Below are 23,033 nucleotides of genomic sequence, written 5' to 3'. Positions count from 1 at the left end.
ATTGCATCACTATTTGTCATCAGAAGAATGTAAAATTGATTTACAAATGGAATAACTCAAATTCTTATCAATAGTGGACTGTTCAAATGAAATGTGTAAAAAATACTACCCCTGTATCAGATTTTGCTCCTGGAATGGTTACCCATTACAAGAGATGTTTGTCAGCTCTTGACAAGGGGCATATAGAGAAGCTGGATATCAAAAAAAGATGAATGTCTAAAACAAAGTTGGATATGAGAAGTATGATGAGTGTACTTTATTTTTTTTCTTTTCAAAGTTTTATTGATAAACATAGCAATGAGACAGTTTCAAATCAAATCGAAAGTACAGTTTCAACAAATAATACACTGCATACATTCTTCTCAGTGGTTAATTGCTGTACAAGATGCAGACTTGTGATCCTACTTACAAAAAGAGTTTTTTGTTTTTGTGGATTTTTTTTTGTTTTTTTGCACTACTGGGGCTTGAACTCAGGACCTTGCACTTGCCAGGCAAGTGCTTACTCTACTGAGCTATCTCCCCAGCCCGAGTGTACTTTATATAATGTTAAGAAATAGAAGTGGAATTCATAATGACATATTTTAAAAGTTTTTCAAAAGAAAAAGTGGCAAATGGTACAGATATAAAGTACATAAATTAAATTTCTTTGTATATATAATCTTTAGTAATCAAGTTTTGGAATCATGTAAATATGTCATGTAATTATAAAACAAAAGTAAATTTTAAAATATCAAAAATCAAGTTTCCAGTAAGTGATCATCAATATGTATTTGTTAAAACCAATGAACATACCTATTTTACATATATTTCTTTTTTATTACTGGAAACAGTTGTAATTAATGACTAACCCATTTGAATTGTGCTTCTTCAGTACTGTAAATCAGGTATCTAAATTCTATTTCAGTGGAAAGGATCAAGGAAACACTAGGTTAACTACTAAAATAGAAATGTACCAAGTAAGTCCATATCAACGTTTCATAGTATACAAAAATAATACTTCTTGATGGAAATACATGAAAAACTGCATTTGCCAAAACCATCTAAAATGAATATTTTCAATCCACTGGAGCTACTTTCCAAATTTAGGCAAACAAGGGGGGGATCATGCTAAATGCTTCTGGGAGGCAAACAGCAAAACTTAGGATGTGGGAAATTCAGCAAAAATAATACCTGGTCTACATCATAAAAGTGAATGACAAGGTCAGTGTTGCAAGGACTATATTAAAAGTCATTTAAATTAATGATAACGTACAGTCCTCATTTTTGTCAATATGTCAGGAAAAGTAAACTTCTTTTAAAAGCTGAAATAACTGGAAAATGTTCTGAGAAGCACCTTGAAGTATAATTTGTAAAGAATCAATCAAGTATACATTAGTAATTTTGTATTTAAAAATGTGTATGTACAATTAATACCTTAAAAATCAGTGATTTACTTCAGTTGCACTTAAGCCTTGCACTATTGTAGTCTTAGTCAATAAATCAATATGGCAATAGCTAGTGCCAGTAACTCAAAAATTGTTCCAAGCAACGTGGCTTTCTGGTAGTTGTCCTTCCTGAATCTGATATACACACTGAAGGGAGTAGGGATTTATAATCTTTATTGATTTATACACTAACAAGTAATTATCAGGTTGCTGGTGCCATGTTTGTGTTTCAGTCAGGATGTGGGAAATTCAGCAAAAATAATACCTGATCTACGTCATAACAGTGAATGACAAGGTCATTGTTGCAAGGTCAGTCAGGTAGAATTGCAAATGTTTTACATTGTGAAATTAATAGGTATGGGACAGATCAGAATAACTGGAATAAAAGAGTGGAATGATTAAACTTCTTTAAGCCTTTCATGATCATCCAAGGTCACAAGTGCACAATGCAGTTGAATAACTTCCATATTTTTATATTTAAATAAATAACCTAGATAATTATATGTACATCTGTTTATGACTGCACAAATGCATAAGAGTTTCGTAGAATGGTCATGTGTATGAGGCAGAGAGAAAAAGAAGGTGATGGAAAACAGACAAGTGAAGAGAAGGGAAGGGAGATGAGGGAAGGGGAGAGAGGGCAGGGCGGGGAAGTGGAGGGGAAAGGGAGGTGAAGGGAGGAGGAAAAGGGAGAATCAAGGAGAGCACTTGGAGTTTATAGTTCAGAGGACTTCCATATAGCGACAGAAGCATATATGGTAAAGAATGGAGACTCATTTAAAAAGAATAAAAAAATTCAGTGTTCCAAAGCTTTCGTGAGTGATGGAAAATTATTAAAATATTTTTAGATAAAAAGAGACAGAAAAAAAAAAAGAGAGACAGGGATGAAATACTTTATAACATAACCCGATGAGAAGAGTCTCAAAAAAGGGGTCAGGTATCAGACACAGGAAATGAATGCCGCACAAGTGCCAGTGATTCCTCAGCACCAGGGGTCTGCGCTAATGCGAGTGTGGCAGAGACCTAGAGAATTAGGGTTCTAGATTCAACTCCAAGGATTTGGGTGAAAATTAATACCTTTCCAAGGAACCAAGAATTACTTACATGAAGGAATTTCAGATAAAATTGCAAAAGAGTCCAGAGGCCATTTCCCACAGCATGAAAGAGAACTACAGCAAAGAGAATTGTAGAGACGATGATGTTGAACAATCAGAAGAGAGATCAGGAGTAGATGACCGGGGACAGAACGCGCACAGCCTAAAGCAATGACTTTCAAGAAAGGGCTGGACTAAGGAGATGGGCACTGTGGAGAGAGGTCCATTACTATTTATGAGTCTCGTTTTTTAGAATAGGCTTCAAATCTGGAGAGAAATAAAGAGCCAGAAATATAGATATTACACAAAAGTTTTGTGTCACCTTTGTGGTTAGGAAAGTCACTATAAAGTCATAAAAGGGCGGGAACATTCATTTTACTTTCATTACATTCTCACATCTGCTGAGGTTCTGAAAGAAAATCAACAAAAGCAAACTATGGCATATTCAATCTTATGCTTACATTTTGAATTCAAGGAGTGAAAAATATTTTGCCATTAAGTTTTCATGAAAGAAAAAAATCCCTTCAAGAAAAAAGTTACTATATCATTTCATCTCAGATGCTAGAAGATAGGGACAGGTAAGGTCAATGATAGCTGCTTTCCCTTACAAGCAACCAAAGAAGAAGATAGAAGGAAAACCAAGGAATTGTTGAACACACACACACACACACACACACACACACACACATACAGCATGCATGTGCACACACTTAAGAATCAATAATGAAGGGCTGCTTATATCAGACAGTCCTTATATGACTTCTTTTCCCTTTTATTTTATCAAGCAATGGATAGAAAGCAGACAGTTTGGGTCAGCCAAACAGCTCAGCAGATTAAACCTCCTGCTTAGGCAGAGCGCATTGGCAGGGGTTCGATCCAGACCTGCTGTGCCGCCCCCGCCCCTGGGGTGCACTCAGAGAGCAATTGAGACTGGGCATGGTGGCGCGCGCCTGTAATCCCAGCTCTTGGGAGGCTGAAAACAGGAGGATCACTATGAGTCCGATCTAAATAGTAAGACACTATAGACTCTGCACTAAAATTAAAAAAAAAAAGGAAAGAAAGAAAGTAGACAGTGTGAAGTAAGCTGGTAGTTTCATTAGATGTAAATCGATACACATGTTCATTAGGGATACAAAATATACAGGCTTTACAAAGATTCACTATTCAAGGAAGAGGAGATGTGTCATTCAAAAAAAATGTTAAGTTAGAGAAGGGGTTAGGAGAAAATCAGTTTAATTCTTCTTAGGAATATCACAAACTGCTTTATCAAATATAAATTAGATCTTAAATCTTAGGCATGCTGCACAAATTCCATAGATGGGAAATGGAGCAAAAAGGAATTAGTAGGAAGTTGGGAATATGAAATTGGAGAGCAAATTCAGGGCAGACATGATTTTGGATAATAAAGGTGAATTTAGGTGGGAAAGGAAATACAGAAGGTCTAAAGGCTCTGTTAAAAGATACTTGTATTGTATAGGTTACAAACTCCTGTAGAGAACCAATAAAAATTGACTCTGCTATATAAATGTAAATTCCAGTAGCATTCTGCTCTCTGTGTCAGAGTTGTAGAGAAAGCCTGGAGCTGCCGAAGAGCTCTGGTTGTGGGCAGTGGGAAACTGTTGAAAATATGAAAGATCCTAAGAGTTCATATTTGATGATAGATGATGACCAAGACCTTGTTTGTGTGGATGCCATTGTTAGCAATCAGAATTCTGAGTACAGTGTGATGCACTGTCTCTTTTTTAAAATTTATTATTACTTTCTGAGACAAATCCTCACTCATTTGCTGAATCTTTGAAACTAGGTTTGAATTTGTGAACCTTTCGCCTCAGGCATCAGAGTGCTGGGTTACAGATGTGTGCTACTTCACCTGGCTGAACACTGTCATAACCTAGGAGGAGTCCTTCCCAGGTATGAAAGCAATTAAAACCCTTCTGTGAAGTGGGTTATGCAGTGCCAATGGTAAATGGCCTGAAGAAGTAAACATTAACTACACAACGATGTGCTCCTTTTGTGTGTGCATGTATGTGTGTGCGTATATGTGTGTATGGTTATATGTGTAGAGAGGGCCTTTGATATGTGAGCTGCTTTAATGGGAAAGGATATATATATATATATATATATATAACATAGGAAAACTAACTGAGATTTTTTTTACCCCATGTTATTTGTATAGAGGGATTTTTATCATGCAGACACTTCTAGAATTAGAAAACAGCTTTCACAGACTTTTACTCTTTGAAAATGACAATATCTAATCTCTTTGCTTTCGCAAGTCTAGTCTGCACTGCCAAATTTCTCAGAAGGGAAATAGTAAACTATTTTTCACAAATCCTCCATAATAGATGAGATATAAAATGAATTTCATGGAAATGGCGCGCCCTGAAGGTTATTAGTTTGCCATAATATATAACATTATTCTGACATCATGTCATTATCATTATTATTTTCCTGTGCAACCAACCTAAAACACTTGAAAAATTTATCAATTTGATCATTTATGGATTTTAATAAAGAATGTGCATTCTTCTCTTAAAATGATTAAGCTATGATAAACACTTTTATTATATATATACATGTAATGAATATTTAGAACATCCATCTAAAGTAAATTGAAAAAACAGATATTTAGTTAAAATAAGATAAAATTTATTTTTAAACCAGGCAGCATGTGTTCTATTAATACAGCAAATTATTGACACTAAAATTTGTAATAATTTTATCTTGAATACCAAAGATTCAGAATTAAGCTTAATAATAATTATTGATCACCTTCTAAATATTATATGATCACCTTCTAAATAATTTGTGTGAAACTTATGTAAATTTTGCCTCAAGAAATCTGACCTTAAGGTACCATCATAAAGTAAAAGGATAATGTAAACCTTGCAAGGCATTTCATTAAAAATTAATAGCCGTGCACATGGTAGGTTACTTGGGAGGCTAAAGTAGGAAGATTCCAAGTTCAAGGTTAACTTGGAGAACTTAGGGAGAGCCTGTCTCTAAGTAAATAAATACATAAACCCATACATACATTTATAAACAGGGCTGAGAATGTGGTTCAGTTGTAGAGTACTCCTGTCTTCAATTCCTAAAACCACAAATATACATATAGTATAAATATACACACACAGTGACACTGTGGGTCATGAATACCTTTTTAGATTAACTTTATTGGTACAATTTCTTTTGCAAATTTAAAAAATAGTATATTTTGCTGAATGAAGTGGAAAGTTTCATTACATCTAAGACAAATATGAAAAACATTAGTAGATCATAAATGAATTAAAAATGAAAAGAAAGGGCTGGGGAGATGGTTCAGTAGAATAAGCACTTGCCTGGTAGACGCAAGTGCCTGAGTTCAATCCCCAGTTCTGAAAAAAAAGAAAAAGAAAAAAGAAAGAGAAAAAAAGAGAGATGACAATATATGTCAGAGTTAATTTTGTAATTTTGAAAAGTACTTGCATTTAGTATTCAATAAAATTACAAGAGAGGTTAAAAATAATACGCAAAACCAGTCCTTCACAAGAGGAGACAAATGAGCTTTCTAAGTGATCAAAATATCAGTGAGTGGGCAGGGGATATATCTCAGCAGCACGGTGCCCGCCTCTCAAGTACAAAGCCCTGAGTTCAATTCCTGGTACCAAAAAAGAAAATCAATAAGTATTGACTTCAGCAATATTTAAGAACCTACAGAATCAGAATGTATTTTATTAGTATTCTAGGAAATTGTGGTACAATCAGCAAATGCAAAGGCTTTTCTTTTTGTTGTTATTGAATCAATAAGCCAGTAGAATTCATTGTCTAATGTTTCCACCTCTTGCAGTGCTTAGCCTGTCCGATCTCTCCAAGATAGGAAAGACCAGATGTCTTCCAGGTGATTCTACTTGGAAGTCCACAAAGGTCTTAGAATTTCCTAGATTTCTTTTATGCGACATACTGCTCTATCTCTGAGATGTAGTTATAATTTAAATATGGAAATAAATGACTGACAGTTGTTCAAAATATCAGTTTTGAAAACATTCTCGTGAGTGGTAGTTATGCCTCAATCACCATGAAGCTCAGGTTACTATTAAAGAGAACCTTTCCATCTTTCCTAACACTAAATTTAGGCTCCTGTAGATCTTTCCTAATTTCTGCTATGGGATCCAGTCATGCTATTGTAGTAAAGTTGCAGGTTTCTGTCCAAAAAATCCCAAAGCAGGTCTCCTTTTTCATTACCCTCAGTAACACAGTCAGTTATGTGCATGTGGACCGAAGATCATAGCACTCGTACTTAATCCCCAGGCTGTCCAGCATCTGAGCCAGATGAGAGGATGTGACCTCCTGGCAGAGGTCATCATGGGGTGGGTGAGATCCACACATTTTCCACAGCTTGTCCCAGCCACTGTTTCCTGACACAAGAGAAGCTTAGATTGGTAGCTAAGAGACCATGGAAGAATTTCAGGGTGGCTGGGATATCTTTTACATAATACAGCATCTGAATCATATGAATAGAGTCCCACTTTTGAGTCTCTTTTTTCTCTATCACTCTGTTTTGATATGCAGTTGATGTCTCCTTATACCAAGCAAACTTTATGTTCCCAAGATTTGATGTGTTGGCTACAAGCTTTTTGTACTTGGTGATGTGCTCAGCACTGAGCTCAACAACCTCACTGATGATATGAGCTCCTGGGTATTGAGCCTTGACTTTGGAGAGAATCTGAAGATCCATTTCACCTGCTCCTCCACCAGAATCTTAATTTCTGAATTTGTACCTCCAATCCTTGTGATTATGCCTGGCAGCTGCTTGTCCATAAATTCCTGTGTGCACTGGTATTCCATGGAATTGTTGAGAAATCTCTGAAAAGATTCAACGTATTTGCTGTGATCAGAGAACAAGCTCCTCATGGAAGAGGTCATATTGTGTTTTCTCTTTATTGGAATAATTTAGATATACATAATGATCATATTCATCATAAGGAATTTATACCTTCATATGATATATCTCACTTCTTTTTTTTTCCTCATTTCTCTCCTCACCCTTCAACTCCTCCTCCTTATTGACAAAAGTTTTGTTCTCATTTCATCCTTGCTTTATTTTGTTTTCTTTACCCTTCCTTCATTCCCCTGCCCTGTACCTTATTCTACTTCTGCCTACAAATCAGTGAATGAATAAAGAAATTGTGGGGAGCTGGGGAGATAGCACAGCAGTCTAAGCACTTGCCTGGCACGTGCAATATCCTAGGTTTGATCCCTGGTACCACATGCCTTGCCGTCCTGGAATCCTGGGTGCACAGTGCTAGCCACTGAAACTGGGCATGTGCTGCTCGCCTGTAATCCAGTGGTGGGGAGGCTAAGAAGGAGAATTACTACAAGCTGCACAGTGAGACCCTGTGACAAATAAAAAAATACATAAAATAATTTAAATAATAATATTTTTAATGTGGTGTTTACTCATGAATACTCTTGTTGTAAATAATTTGGTTCACAATCACGAGCATTTGGCAAAATCTTGTTTTTGAGGTGACAAACATGACCTTGGCTATCTTTTCTATACGTACAAAGAGTTGGGAACCTTTTCCAAAAGAATAGAACAAATTAAGATATGAACCCAAGTATATATTTGGGTTCATAACTTAATTATATGATATGATATGCATATCTTAATTATATATATATTAATTATATATACTTGGGTTATTGTCTTAATGATATCTCTGTGTATCTCTATATATCTATTATATATATCTATATATAAATGCAGAGATAGTATATATATATATATATATATATATATGTATATATATATATCTTTTATAATGTCTCTATGATTGTGAGCTAAATAAATTCTGGCCATCATAAAGCATCTTTCCTAAAGAGCACTACAGTTTTAAAAAATCTTTAAAATGTCCACTTATTAGTAATATTTTTCTTCTAAAAATGCTAGCTTATTGCTTTCACTACAAAAATTGCCACATTAAAAATTCAACAAATATTTCCCCTTAGATTTCCAGCAGGAGATGTGAAAAGAATGGTTTTTATATATATTATGCTCTCTTATCATTTCAATGATTTATGGTTATTTGTCTATTTAGCTAGAAGATTGGAAGTGATTTTCTGATGTTCTGCATCCATCACAGAATGACTGCTCTTTCTTCCTTTCCTCTATTTCAGTGAAAACCCAAAAGAAAAATAACCCCATTATGTGGGTGCTACTTTCATTACTGTGCTCTTGTCAGAATCCTTTACACGACTGCCAGAGATGAGTCAAAGCAATGTGTAACCACTAAAGTAAAATAACCTTCTTCTGCAGTCCCCAGTCCTGCAGTTGCAAGTCAAAGCTTTTCTTGTGTTCTCTGGCTGCACACAATTCTTCCTGAAGGTCTCCCCTACTCTCCTTCTGAATTTAATTATCTACCTTTTCTGTTCACCTCTTATTGATCCTGCTGTGAGATGCTCTGCTTATCTTTCAGTTTTTGATAAAACCTTTTCCTGCTGTTAGTAGTAGCAAACCTAAGACCAAAGAGCTAATGCCCCACAGTGGGTCTAAGGAATGTTAGAATCCCAGGCACCTGCATCTAGTGTGAGATGCTCACATAGGCACCTGCATCTAGTGTGAGATGCTCACAAATTTTCTGTGAACTTTTTCAAAAGTGGAGTGCAAGAAAGCTCTAATCAATAGTAATTTTAGCACTAAACGCTCATTTCTCCAAGTCAACCATTAGAAACAACATAAAGTTGTGTTATCATATGTACTAGGCTGGTGGCTCCACAAATATACATCAAAAAGTAAAAACAAAAAGGAAATAGCTAGTAAATTTTTTATGGGAAATAAGAAGAAATCAAACAAAGTAAGAAGAGAATTCTAGAAGGGTCCTTGTGGGTTTCCATGTGGGCCCTCAACATAATCATTTATAGTTAAGCAGGACACAGGGACTACTTAATTTTCTTTGGGTGGATGCCTACATGGGTGGCTCTGTGAAATAAAAGGAGGGGGACTCAGACGCTCTAATGCAACTCTTTCATGTTATGTTTACAGTAAACTGGAGTCTTGGGAAGACAATGATTATTATAAGTTTTCTACATTTTCCTCACAACTCAGGGACTTAGTAGGGACAACTGTACCTTCAGTGGGCTGCATCTCATGTTGCCTAAGGAAATTCATTCTGTGTCCAAAGTCCTAGTTCATTATTCTTACTTAAATTCTCATTAGTAATGCCACACCTATCCCTGGCTTGCATACTCATAAGCTAACATGATAAGCTATTTTCTGTATTTTCTCCCTAATTTAAGAACAAATAATCACAACCGCAGTCCCCTCTATCACATGGAATTTTTGTTCTCCCTCCAAGGTAGTTCTTCGTCTCTCTTATCTCCTGAACATCAGCTGTTCTGTGTGTAAATGGACAGGCTCCTCACCCTTTCCATGCAGCCATCTGACTGAAACGTCACTGCTCCTTAAGCAAATCCATGTCTTCTGTTCAAATCAAGCCTGAGAGCTCTTCACACTGAACATAATCAAAGTCCACACAAGAAGAACTAGGTCAGCTTGGCATTGCTCACTTTTACCCATTTTATAATTCCTCACAAGAGCTTTGATTTCAAATCACTTGAAATCAGATTACTTTCAGTTCTAAGAGCATCCTTTTTATTGAACCTAGAATGAATATGATTTGGCAGTACTCTTTTTGTCTGTCTTTCTTTCTTTTGTGTTTTTGGTTGTTGTTGTCATTGTTTTAAGACGGGGTTTCACTGTGTCATTCAGGCTGGCCTTGAACTTAGTATGTAGCCCACGCTGCTTTAATTTTTGGATCACTGCAGCCTCAGTCTCCCAAGAGCTGGGATTATATTTTTGTTTCATATGTTGGAAAAGATTTTCATTACATCATTAATAAATATGGGGTTAAATTCCACAAGATCATTTTTAAATATTCTTAAAATGACTTGTCAATAATTTTAATTTGTATTCAACGTTATGTGGAGTTCTACTTTAGGTATATTATCATTTATTGGAAAAAAATCTGAAATGTACTAGATGTTTCTATTAGCTACCTATCCACTCTAATGTAAAATATTTATGGAAATGTATTCAACTCCATCTGAATAACTTTACACACATGATGTAATTTCTGTCTGCCTATCTTTCTTTCTGTCATTCTTTCTTTCAAGTCAACATATCTCCTGCTAGCTAGTGCTGAAATAAATGACTATATAGTCCAGAGTGGCCTCATAAAGGAAAGGATCCTTGTGCCTCTGCCTCTGGAGTACTAGAATTACAGGTAGTGCCACCATACCTGGCTATATAATTTAAAACTTTTTGGTGAAAATACTTTTAATAATTCATGTTTTGGATTTCAAAAAACTAACTTAAGGGCCAGGGATATAGCTTAGCTGCATAAGCGCCTGCCTGGCAAATGCAAGGTTCTGAGTTTGATCCCTTGTACCAGGAAAAACAAAACAAAACAAAAAAAACCTTAACTTAGTCTGCTATTAAGTAACTTTCTTAAAGGCACTCAGAAGGTTAAGATTTATATTTGGATTTGAGTCTCAAACTCTGCTTCTGCAGATCCAGTCTTCTAGCTATACCTCAATTCAACTTCAGCAAATGCCTACTTCTCTTGAGGTTTTCCTTCTTTTGGTCAGGAATCTGAGTAGATTTGTATGACTTGACATTTTAGTGTTGCCAGTCAATTGGTATTCACCTTTTCTCTGCCATCTCATTAGGTTACAGGGTCTAGAATATAGATCCCACCAAAATGATGCCCTGCCACAGTGTGAGGCCATAGAAGAAACGATACTTAGTTTCCAAAAATCGACTATGATTTGCATGGTAGAGACAAGATCTTGAAAGTTTTAAAATTTTCATATTGTTAATCAGAAACATGTACATAGGATTTAATGCATGCTTTCTAAGTTTTTATCCATCTCTCTTAAAGAAGAGTTGATTGATCTTTCATCTCCTTGTCATCATATACTTCAAAAATTATACATACAAAACTGGGTTTAGAAAATAGCTAGGTTTTAAAACTCATTTCCTTCCTCCATATTACAGTGTCTGCCAAGCAATATTGTATTCTCAAGAGGGAGTTACATCAAAAAGTAGTTATTTATGCAGGCCATTCTTCTTGTCATTCTTATAGATTATAGCTTTCAGAAAAAGTAAAATTTCTTATCTATTAGAGTTTAGAAAACTATTCTGTTTATTCCTGAATATTATCTCACACCCTCTAGCATGATGATAGATTCTGTTTCCCACTCTCAGCCCTAGTGATAGACTGCACTGAGTCATTTCTCGCAGGGGTGGGGTGTCCATTGCCTACAGTGGTACCTATGCTCATGATCTTAATTTAGTCTACAATTCTGCTGGTGAACCGACTTGCTCACAAATGTAATCAAATCTTCCCATAAGGTCCGATGTAAACAAGGTAAATCTATTCTGAGCTACATGTATATTTAGCCACAAAAATCTCATACAAATTACAGTATAAAGCACTACATACAGTATGAACACAGAAAACATTCTCCTTGCTTAAAGTAACTTCTGGTGGAGAGAATAGGAAGGCATGTGGGGAGGACGCCATTGTTTGGAGAGACAGCACCCTCCATAAGGACATCAGAGAGATCTCCTTCAGGAGTTTTCTTGCTTTGTCTCTTACCTCAAAGGCCAATTTTGACCAAAGATTGTTTCTTCCTGTACTTCCCAACCTTCTGGAAAAGAGTGATCATGCTACTTCCCCTCCCCCCTTTGTGAAGAGTGAACACTCTGTTCATTATAGTCATGTGTGGATGGTGGTTCTCAAATCCTGGCATGAATTCCATTATTGCATAATGGAGTTTATCACATCACTGCCGACCTCCTTCCTCTCTTCCCCTTCCTCAGTGAGTGCTCCTCAACAGGTACGTTCTGCCACTCACTCTGGAGTTCAGTAAGTTCTTCCATCATCAGCTCCTCCTTATGGTCCTCAACAAGCTCCTCCATGTCTGTACCATCAACAACAGACCCATGCTCTTGTCCTCCTCTACCTTTGCATCAGCCCATTCCATGTTTCATTCAGTGACAGGTTCTAGCCAGTTTCCTCCAGGCTGAATTTAGGATACATTTGTATGAGATCTTCCAGGCTTTGTCACTGAGGTTAAAGCAGTGAAGGACATGGAAAACACCTGGTGAACCACATCTTTTTGTATAGCTTATTGAAGTTGGAGATGACCTGTTGGCTGATGGGTTGCAAAAGAGATATAGCATTGGGAAGAGGTGAGGAAGTCCTACTCACCTCCTTATCTATCAGGCTGGTGGATGTATTGGGCCATTCCCCATCGGAGGAGGACAACTATAGGCAGTTGTTTGTCACAAAGATATTTGACAGTAGAGGCAAACAACTTATGCAGCCATGCCATGAGCAACTGTCTTGTGACCCAAGCTTTCTCATTGGCCTTCTGTATGACAGACAGTCTGGCTTTGGTCACGTTCCATTCATTGAATGAACAAGGGGTCTGGGAATGATTCACCAGTAGTGGCTTAATCTTCAGATTGGCTCTAGCACTCACACACAGCAAGAGAGTCGATCTGTCCCTTCTGGGCCTGTGCCTTGGCAGTGCCATTTCTTCTTATATGATTGAGGTTCTGTGTGACATCTTATCCTTGTTCCTTCCCAAATTCTGGGAGGTCTTCCTGTAGGATTCTGCAACAGCCTTGTCAGAACTCGAAGCCTCACTCTGTCTGATCACCCTGGAGATGCCACTTCTCTTAAGGAATTTATTGTATCACCTATGTGGGCCTTAAATTCATCACTTGGTGCACATGTAGAAGGGTCTTCTTGCAGTAAATCACTGCAAATTCTTGGCTTTTTCACAGATTTCAGGTTTACCAACACCATCACTGGCCAGCTGTTTCACATTCAACTATATGACCAATTTTTTCAAACTCTTCCAGCGTTTGTGTCTTCTGCTTAGTTAACATCCTCTCCTTTTGCCACATCAGCTTCTTTGGTGACATCTTTATTCTTCAAAATAGCCGATATCGTCAACTTTGCCAACTTGTGCTCCATGGCTGGATCAGGCACACAAAGACCATGTTCATTCTTTTCTATAATTTCCTTCTTCAGTCAGTGGATATTTTCTTTAAACCTTCTTCCTACCATTCATGCTCTGCACATTCCTGTCACCATCATTCTGGCTCCGCACTTTTTTTGGAGTCACGCTGGATGGAATACTGCTGTACAGCGCTGCATGTGCAATAAAGCACACAAAAGAGCTTCTCAGTAGGCGTGCACAGGTGTGTGGACAACAACCATCTCAGCTGGGGGAAGCTGTGACCATGTGTCAGAGCACAGAAACACCTGTAGTTCTGTTCCTTACCCAGTGTGGAGTTGGCAAACAGAAGAAAAATTTGCCAAATACTTCTGTTGTAAATTGTGAATTGATAGGGCTGGCCAAATAGCTCAGAGAATTAAAGCTCTTATAAGCAGATGCAGGGTCGGGGGGTTCGATCCCCAACCCTGCCTTGCTGACCCCGCCCCCTGGGCAAGCTGAGGCAGCAATTGAGACTGGGTGTGGTGGCACAGGCCTGTAATCCCAGCTCTTGAGAGGCTGTAAACAGGCAGATCACTAGGAGTCCAATCTGGTGGTGAGACCCTGAATACCCTGTAGACCCTTCCTTAAAATACAAATTGTGAATTGTATTTACAAACAGAAGCATTCCTGAGGTGTGGACTATTCAGCAGCCACCCTGGCCTCTCAGCAGGTGCTGGTGCTGGTGACACCATTTTTCTCCCCATTCCCAGACTATGACAAGCAAAAATCTCTCTACACATTTTCCTAATATTCCCCTAGTGAAGAGGAGAGCATAAGTACCAATGGTTGAAAACCTGTTTTAAAGGAAGAAAAAACTTGTTTCTTAAGTAGATATAGGACCACCTACATAGTTGCAATATAAATTTTTCTTCAAGAAGAATTTAGTGTAACTTAGTCAAAACATACAGGCAATGAGAGGCAGTTAAATAATCAGAGCTCTTTCATGGGCTTTGGCTTCACACTGCCTAGCTAGGAACTCCAATTCTAATACTTAGTAATTACACAAAATCCTACCACTTCCCTACTCTGTGTAACAGAGATAATGACCTTGCAAAGATCATTTCCTTTGCTCCCCCAGATTGTTTCTGCCTGCATATTCCGTAAGTGGGAGGCTGACCCCAGATTCATCCCATTTTTCAAAAGAGGAACCTGTGATTCTCTGACCTTACTAATCTAATTCTAAGGTTATAAAGCTTGAATGTGGGGGGCCTGGCCTTCACAGCTAAGAGAAAAGTTTAGAATGAAGCCAGTGCTTGCAGCACGAACACAGTATTAACTTAAGGTCTTAGCAATTCTGCTAACTAGGTGAGTCTCATAACCTTTATTTAACATTGGCTAGGCCTCTGGAACTGTAATTAGTTCTGCATATGCTTGCTGTTATTTACTTGTTAAATATTTCTATAAAGTTTATCATTACGCCTTTTAACAAATGAAGAAATTCCTTCCCCAAGGCTGTTTTTTATGCTCGAACATTCTTCTCTCCATCACAGCTTGACTAACTTCTCCCCAAAGTGCTATTGCATCATAAACATTGCATCACTGACAGACAATGTTGTGTTTATCAAGCGCCTAGAGCCAGTCTCTCCCATTGCTTATCTCTACATCACTTATATAGAGCTTCTAATTGTGTCATTGCGCACATTTTTGCCTAGCATGTGTCTTACTCTCCTCTAGGATCTATCTTGCTTACCTTTGTCTCCACTGTGTGTAACATGACAACAGGAAGGGATGCATGACAAATCCATGTCGAGCAAGTACAAGGGAAGAAAGAATCACAAATCTAAGAATGTATAGTTAGAAACTGAACTCAGATCTTTTTGAATCAAACATGATTTAAAATACAAGAGCTATTTTATTTTGTAACCTAGAGGGATCTTTCGGCATAAAAGGAGAGCTGAGGAAACTGTTCCCATCCATGTCAGCTTGACTTTTGATTTTTGTCTCACTACTGGCTGTCCCCCTTTGCCATCCTCAACTAGCAGTCATTTTATTCTATATTTTCAAAAATGAACAATTAATCCAGATATTCATCGCTATATCCATAACTACCTTGATCCAATGTGTTTTGCTTTTCTTTTCCACAGTCTCTTCACAGGCCTCCTACTTTTTTGATGTATTTCCTGTGGAACAGAAGTAAAATAGAAAATAAATAAGCACAATGGGATCATGGTATTAATGAAAAATATGACCATTTGTCTTGACGATTAAAATATATACAAAATCAAAAATCTCCACAAATTTATTTTCCCAGACATCATTTTCCACTGCTCTTGCCTGTATTTTCCATCTTCCAATGCTTTGGATATCTGTAAGTTTACTAAGAAAGACAAGCTCTTTTCTTTGTTTGGAGTCCAGTTCATTATGTATTAGGTTGCTTCATTATTTGATGTTCTACGAGTAGAGATCTTCTGACTGTCTCTTACTAATAGTACACAGCCTTTATTTCATTTCTTTGTGGCATTAACTATTATTTATTATTATTATTATTATTATTATTATTGAGATAGAGTCTCATTTTGTACTATAGGCAGGCTGCCTTTGAATTCACTAAGTAGTCCAGCCTGGTCTTGAACTCCCGGGGTTCCTCCCAAGTGCTGTCATTACATATGTGGGCTTTCACACTCTGCTTACTTATGTATGTAATCTGTGCCATGCTGTACCAACAGTTTAGAATCTTGGGTATATACAACAGGCATTTTCAATTCCTCACAGTATACCTGGCATGAACCAGACACTTGATGTGGTTTTGATCTAAATTTTATCCCAGAAGTCTCAAGTGTTCGAGAGACTTTTGAAAGATAATTGGCTCATGAGTGTCCATCTGCATCCTTGGATTATACTTCAGAAGATCGTAATTTCTTGGCATTATTGCAGCACAGTAGAAGTTTATGAGAAGAGACCCAGTGGAAGCGTATGTGCCATGGAGTGTTATGCTGGGGACTGCGTCTTGCTCACAGCCCCCTTTCCTTTATTTCCCTCTCACGCTCTTGCTTCCTGATTGCCATAAGCAGAGCAGCTTTACTCTGTATCCTTGGCTGTGGTGCTCATTCTTGACGACACAGGTCTACAGCAATGGAGCCAGCTGACTGCTGACCGAAACCTCTGAAATCATGAACTCAAAATACCTTTGTTCCTTTAGTTTGATAGGTAGTCAAAAACCTGACAAAATCTGACTCATATCACTCTAAATAAATTAAATGAATAACATGATATCCATTTTGGACAGGCAAAGACCTGTTAGGATAAAGTCTCATTATTATAGTCCCTTTTCTTCTTATCCAAGAAACAACATTTCCGACAAAAACTCATAGCTTAATATGTTTGAAATAGTTTTTTAACTGCAAATAACAAAAATATAATTTATAATATTTAGAAAAATATAATTTGTTAATTACTGTATCCAGGAAAGCCCAAATGTGAGGTGAGGCTCAAACTGGAAACTAAAGTTAAAACTTTGCTGTCTGTGTGTCTGTCTGTCTCTTTCTCTGTCTCTTTCTGTCTCTGTCTCTCTCTATCTCTGTCTTTGTCTATCTGACTCTCTCTCTCTCACTCTTGCTTTTGCTCTCATTCTCTCTCTCTCTCTCTCTCTCTCTCTCTCTCTCTCTCTCTCTCTCTCTTCCAGCTCTTCTGCCATCTGTCTCTGCCACTGGCTGGTTGGTGCTAATATTGACCACTCAGGCAAAAGCAAGCATCCTAACTCACTCCTAACTCACCATTTTCCCTATGCCAGCATAGAACACCACCTCAATAATGCAGAAGCAAGCTCCTTGTGCAGTGTCACAGCAGAGCCATACGGAGAGAAAATGGAAGATTAATTTTCAAAAATTCTAGCTCAGGAAACACGAAAGAAATCACTGGCCGCCATGCTATTGCATTCCTTTCCAGGCCTCACTGTGGAACATAGGTCAGCTATTCAAGAGCACAGAGAATAATGCGCATAAGTTTAAACCAATCCTGGAAGGCAGATTTAGGCATATTTGGCGTCCATTCTAAAACTCAATGGTGAAATCACTTGTTCTGCACCTAGAAGAGCTAATAACAAAGGGTAAATCCCACCATAAGACAACAACATGAAAGAACTTCAAATTCTCTGTGTAGTTAGTATTCCATTGCTTTCTTTAAATGAGATACTAAACAGAAGCAGAAGACTAAGTTCCTTATTAGACAGATGTAGCCATTGCTATTTTAAATTCATTTCTATGGCTTACATCTTAATGTCACCCAAAGGCCCATAATCTAAAGTCTTGGTAATCAATCTCTGGAGCTATTGGGAAATGGTGGAAATATAGGGAGTGGGGCTGAGGTGGAAGAACTTAAGTCATTGGATGGTGCCCTGAAAAGTGGTATTAGGTCAATATTTTCTCTTTTCCTCCCCTGCACACTCCTCCCTTCCTCTCCCCTACATTTCTATTCTTCTTCCTCTCTCTCTCTCTCTCTCTCTCTCTCTCTCTCTCTCTCTCTCTGTGTGTGTGTTTATCTTTGTCTCTCTTTCTCCCCCATCTCTCTGTTCTCTTTCTGTCTCTGTCTCTCTGTCTCTCTGTCACTCTGTCTCTATGTTTCTGTCTCTCTTTCTCTCTCCCTCTGTCTCACCCCCTCTTCCAGTTCTTTTGCCATCTGCATCTGCCATTGTCTTATTCTGCCAAGCAACAGAGCTAAGTGACCATGAACTGAAAGCATGAGTCAGAATAAACTTTTTTTCCTTTAAGATATTTATCTTAGGTAATTTTTTTTTTCTTGGAGCAACAGAAAATTTGTTAGTGTATGGACTTCCATGTACCTCTGTGTCTGTCTGTGAATAATCCCTCTGCCATTTGCATAAAACAAACAACTCTTTGCAATAGTAAAGATACATTTTTCCTTTTACAAGTATTAATTATCATTATACATATCCTGAATTGAATAAAACATCAAATCTAGTTTGCCAACATTGGAAAAACATTGAATAATATTTTTAAGGAACTCTAACAGTTTAGTGGTACTTGTAGCGAAAATTGTCAAAATCATAACAAAAATATTCCCACATAAGCCAAAAAAAATTTTCTAAATAAAAGTTACTTAGTTAAAAGATCTATTTTGCTAAATTTCTTATCTGAATTATTCTTGAAGCGTTAGTAAGACAGAGGTGTCAAATCAAAAACAATAGCTTGCTAAGTGTAAGAGTGTAGGGCGGGCTTTTGGGGAACATTTGGAAAACAATGTAAACTTCTGGAGAAGAAAATGTTTTAAGTGACAAAAAAGGACAATAGAATAAGGTAGTTTTAAAAATTGATCAAGGTTGCATAAATTCAGTTCTCAGCAGTGATAATGCCAGCACTGCCAGACAAAAGGCGCATATTGGATGCTAGGTATAATTATTAGATCTAGCAAAGTTTCAAGCAGACGTTGTTTTAATGATGAACGGTGTCATTTTAGCTAAGAGAATTTCTGCTGACTTTGATCTGTATCACTGCTCTTTCTTCAACTACACCTGAAAACATCCGCTTGCCAAAAATTTTAATGAAAATAGTACTTGAGCTATAATATATTAATATATAAATTTTAATGATTTATACACCAAAATGTTTCTTCTGCAAACATAAAATCCTCTGAAGTTATCTAATATTGTGTCAGTGAAGGCAAGTGAGATCTGCTCTAAAATTCCTTCTCTGGATAAGAAATATGAAAAAGTATTATTTATTTTATATTACTTGGAAATAACTCTAAATCTTTTATGTTGATGTATCTAATAATGTAATAATGATTAGTAAGATGTATGTAGCAAAAACTGTGTACTAGACAATGAACAAAAATATATTTGCCAAATATGATGGTTCAGTTTTAATTTTTAGCTTCTTAAATTTTAGCAGTCTAATTTGCTCTGATAACAAGCCCTGAAAATTGCCGACCATTCTTTCCTCTGTCTTTCTCTGTAGTACTCTTTCTCTTTTGATGGGTTCTATTTTGTCACACCCCACTTCTTCTCCAAATCCTTTTGTCTTCCCAGTTCCCTCTGCCTGTCAGTGACTCCATCCTTGTCATCAGGGGTAAAATTTGGGTCATATTTCATTCCTTACTTGAAGGAACCATAGCTACAAAACTACTTTAGTCATGTGATGCTATATTCCAAAATATCTTTTTCATTCATCATGATCATCTCTTTCCAATGTTACCTTCTTTATTGAACAGACTTTGCTACATTATAAGAGCGTCGCATAGTTCCATGCCTTGTGGCACCTTGCACGGTGCTCTAGGCCTGTCAGATGTGACACCTGTAGATACTGGAGTGAACTATATGCATTCACTGTACAGTTCAGTATCATAATCTTTGTTTTACATAAACTATAATTTAAAGCTTTCATGCAAACAAATCACATGACTAGACCTTGATATTAAGTCAAATTTTCAGCTGGAAAACAACTCTACATTATATATATTTGCTTCCTACCAAAAATTGTAGTTGATGTTAACAGTTGCAAATGTTGTAAAAACCTAATTTGCTGGGCCCTTACATATAATACACCAAAATGCAAGCAAAACAAAAATGATGAAAAATGATGAATGCAATTTAAAAATTGAGCAACACTAAGGATGTTTGCATGTAGGTTATTGGCAGATGCTGTGGAAACCACCATACTAGGAAACTCAATTCAAACCTTACAATAAACTGGTGGAAAGTTATTATATACGACATCTTACACATGGGAAAACTTTCACATTTTTACTACTTCATGATCACGTATCTAGTGCATGCCACCCTTAAAAATCAAATCTAACGTTTTATTTCTTAAAACCATATTTTCAGGGAGATACCTAATAATCTGTAACAGGGTTCTGTCTCACTATACAATGTAGATAAAATTTAAAAGGGAAAAGTTCTGTATACTACATTTGGGAATTTTTAGATAAGAGCTAAAATTTTAAGTTAAACTGAAGCACTTCCAAATCTCTGAAAACGTCAATCATGCGTTACCTGGCCTCTGAGCACTTATACAAGATGTTTCTCTGCCTAGAAAAATAAAACCATAATATCAGTAGGTGAATTGCATTGTAATCATTCACACACTTATTGATTTAATAAATTAACTTGTAATAAATGCTGTCTGAAGCGGCTCCTTATTATCTTCAAATTTTAATCACACTTAGAAAAATAGAGTTGTAATTTAAATATTTTGTTTATCAGCTACCTGACTAAATAATCTACATATTTATCTCAGTGTTAATTTATTTACTTGTAAACAGGATTTCAGAGTCCTTATTGCATCAGACAATTGTGAGAATAAATTTAGAGGCACTGAAAATCACTGAGCCTGGTTAGATCTGTTTCAGCCATGATTTGGATTTTTGTGTGTGTGCTCTTTTCAGTTTCCCAGTTTTTGTCTATGACTTAGCACTCTGATTATATACACCAATTTCTCCAGGAAGACATCCTAGGAATTCAACACAAGATGAAGCATATATATTTTTTTCATGTTATGACAAACAATATTTTATAATTTGACCATTACTATTTCAAGATCATCTACAGATACTTTGCTTCCCAAATCAAAGTGTAAAATTCTTCAGGGCAAAGTGTGATCTGTGTTTCTCACCAGTGTGGTTGGAGAGTCTTCAAATAGATTCTTTTTTAATGTATTTGGAATAGGGTCTCACTGCACAGCTCAGACTCATAGGGATCCTCCTGTTTCAGTCACCTCAACACTGGGATTACAGGCACGTGCCACCACATTGGGTCTCTGCAGCTGGCTGTGTGTCCAGGGTCAGGACTGGCACTGTATGTCTTATGGGGATCAAACCCTGGTCCCTGCACTTGCTTAAGCAGGCACTTAATCCACTGAGCTGTCTCACCATCCCTCAAATTGATTCTTAATGACTCTTCCTGAGTAAATGTGCTTGGGATACATCAAAGCAACCAGGAAATAAGGGTGGTGAAGTCCAAGGTAGCTGTTGTAGGGTGCAAGAAGTTTTTATATCAGTTTGTGTATTTCTAGGCTCCATATACAAACTTACTATCTCACTGATCTTGCTTAGAAATATATACATGCTAAATAAAATCTCAAAATGCTGCATTTATTGTGCTAGCATATATAAAGATTAATCCTAATATTTAGGAAGAACTCATAGGCTCAAGTAGTGTCCGTTAAAAAGTGTCATCAGTCAAATGCTCCTTATTTCATTTTGGTAGCTATAAAGATTGAAAATGTAAGACAAATCTAGGCTCTTTTCACCTTTTCATTTCATTTAACTTCACTTTTGGAATGATTTTCAACGTAATTTTATTCTAGCAGTGACTCTATGATAAACCGAGAGAGAACTTCATCCTGTGTTGATGGATGCTGGCTGCTCGGCTGACACGGCACATTTGCTTTTTTGTCTGGTTTTCCTTCAAGAAATATAGTTGTCCATCCTCTCTTTTGCAATTAGGCTTAGAATGGAAGGGCAGAAGCCATCATGTACAACCCTTTTCCTAAAAACAATCTAGGAAGAATAGGTTTAATTCAGAGGGAATAGTGCACCAACACGAGGAAACGTGGAGAAGCAAGAAGAACAGCCACGGAAACAACAAAAGAAAGAGTTTGCAAAAGCTCTCAAAACTTGTAAAGCTTTAATACACCGTATTTGATATATCTCAGTGGAGCGTGCATCAGAGGGGAAAGGCGTGTCATTGCTCTGAAACTGTCTTTTCTAATTCAGTGCATCCATGTATTGCTGTAAATCTGTTTCCCAGTCTCACTTCCCGATGCAGGCACCAGGGAACAAGCTTCACTGCTATCTATCAGCTCAGATAAGGAAAAGTTCCTTTCAGCCTGACACTGACAACTTAATGAAATGGAGGCTAAGATGCATGCAAATAAGAAAAATGCCAGTAAGGGAATGACCCTGCACAGTGTGTACAGTGGGCACCAGGCAGGTAGCTCTTCCTCTGTTTATTCGCTTAGGCAAGGCCAGTGAGATTCAGCCAGTAAGAAAGCTTCCTACGGACAGAGATGGCTTGTGGAAAGTACCTTCATTTAAAAAATAATTTTATAGACACAAATTATAAAGAATCTAGTAAAGGAAGTGAAGCTAAAACATTTTCAAGGGAAAAAGCTATTTTTCTTTTTTTTTTTAATTCTTAAAGAACACAAAATAGAGATATAAAGAAAAAAAACTGCTAGAAATAATACAGTATTTCACTAACCAAAGTAATAGGAAGAGAACAATGGTTGCTGTATTACATGATGTTATCCTCCAACAAGTTGTTCACATTATCAGATATAAATGTATAAGATTCATTGAAAAAATAATAACAAAGAAGTTATAAGAAATTCAAAAGAGAGAAAAAAGAGAGTTAAAAAAGAAAGTAAGCATTAACTGCTCCTTTCAAAAGACCAGCAGAAATTGACAGCACAATTATCCAGGCCACTCTGCATACCTCGCCAGTGGGTATTGTAGTTGCCTGCCATTCCTTGCAATGGAGACTTTCTAAAATCTAAAAATCAGGGAG

General features: G+C 37.0%; 1 pseudogene; it reads right to left on the bottom strand.

Annotated features, from left to right (window-relative positions):
• Positions 1–6,556: 6,556 nt before the first annotated feature.
• On the bottom strand, positions 6,557–7,420 carry LOC101590160 (annotated as a pseudogene).
• Positions 7,421–23,033: the final 15,613 nt, after the last annotated feature.

This window comes from Octodon degus, unplaced genomic scaffold (genome assembly GCF_000260255.1).
Source record: "Octodon degus isolate 3935 unplaced genomic scaffold, OctDeg1.0 scaffold00180, whole genome shotgun sequence".
Lineage (NCBI taxonomy): Eukaryota > Metazoa > Chordata > Mammalia > Rodentia > Octodontidae > Octodon > Octodon degus.
The sequence above is the reverse complement of the archived record's forward strand: the minus strand, read 5'-3'. Positions and strand labels throughout refer to the sequence as shown.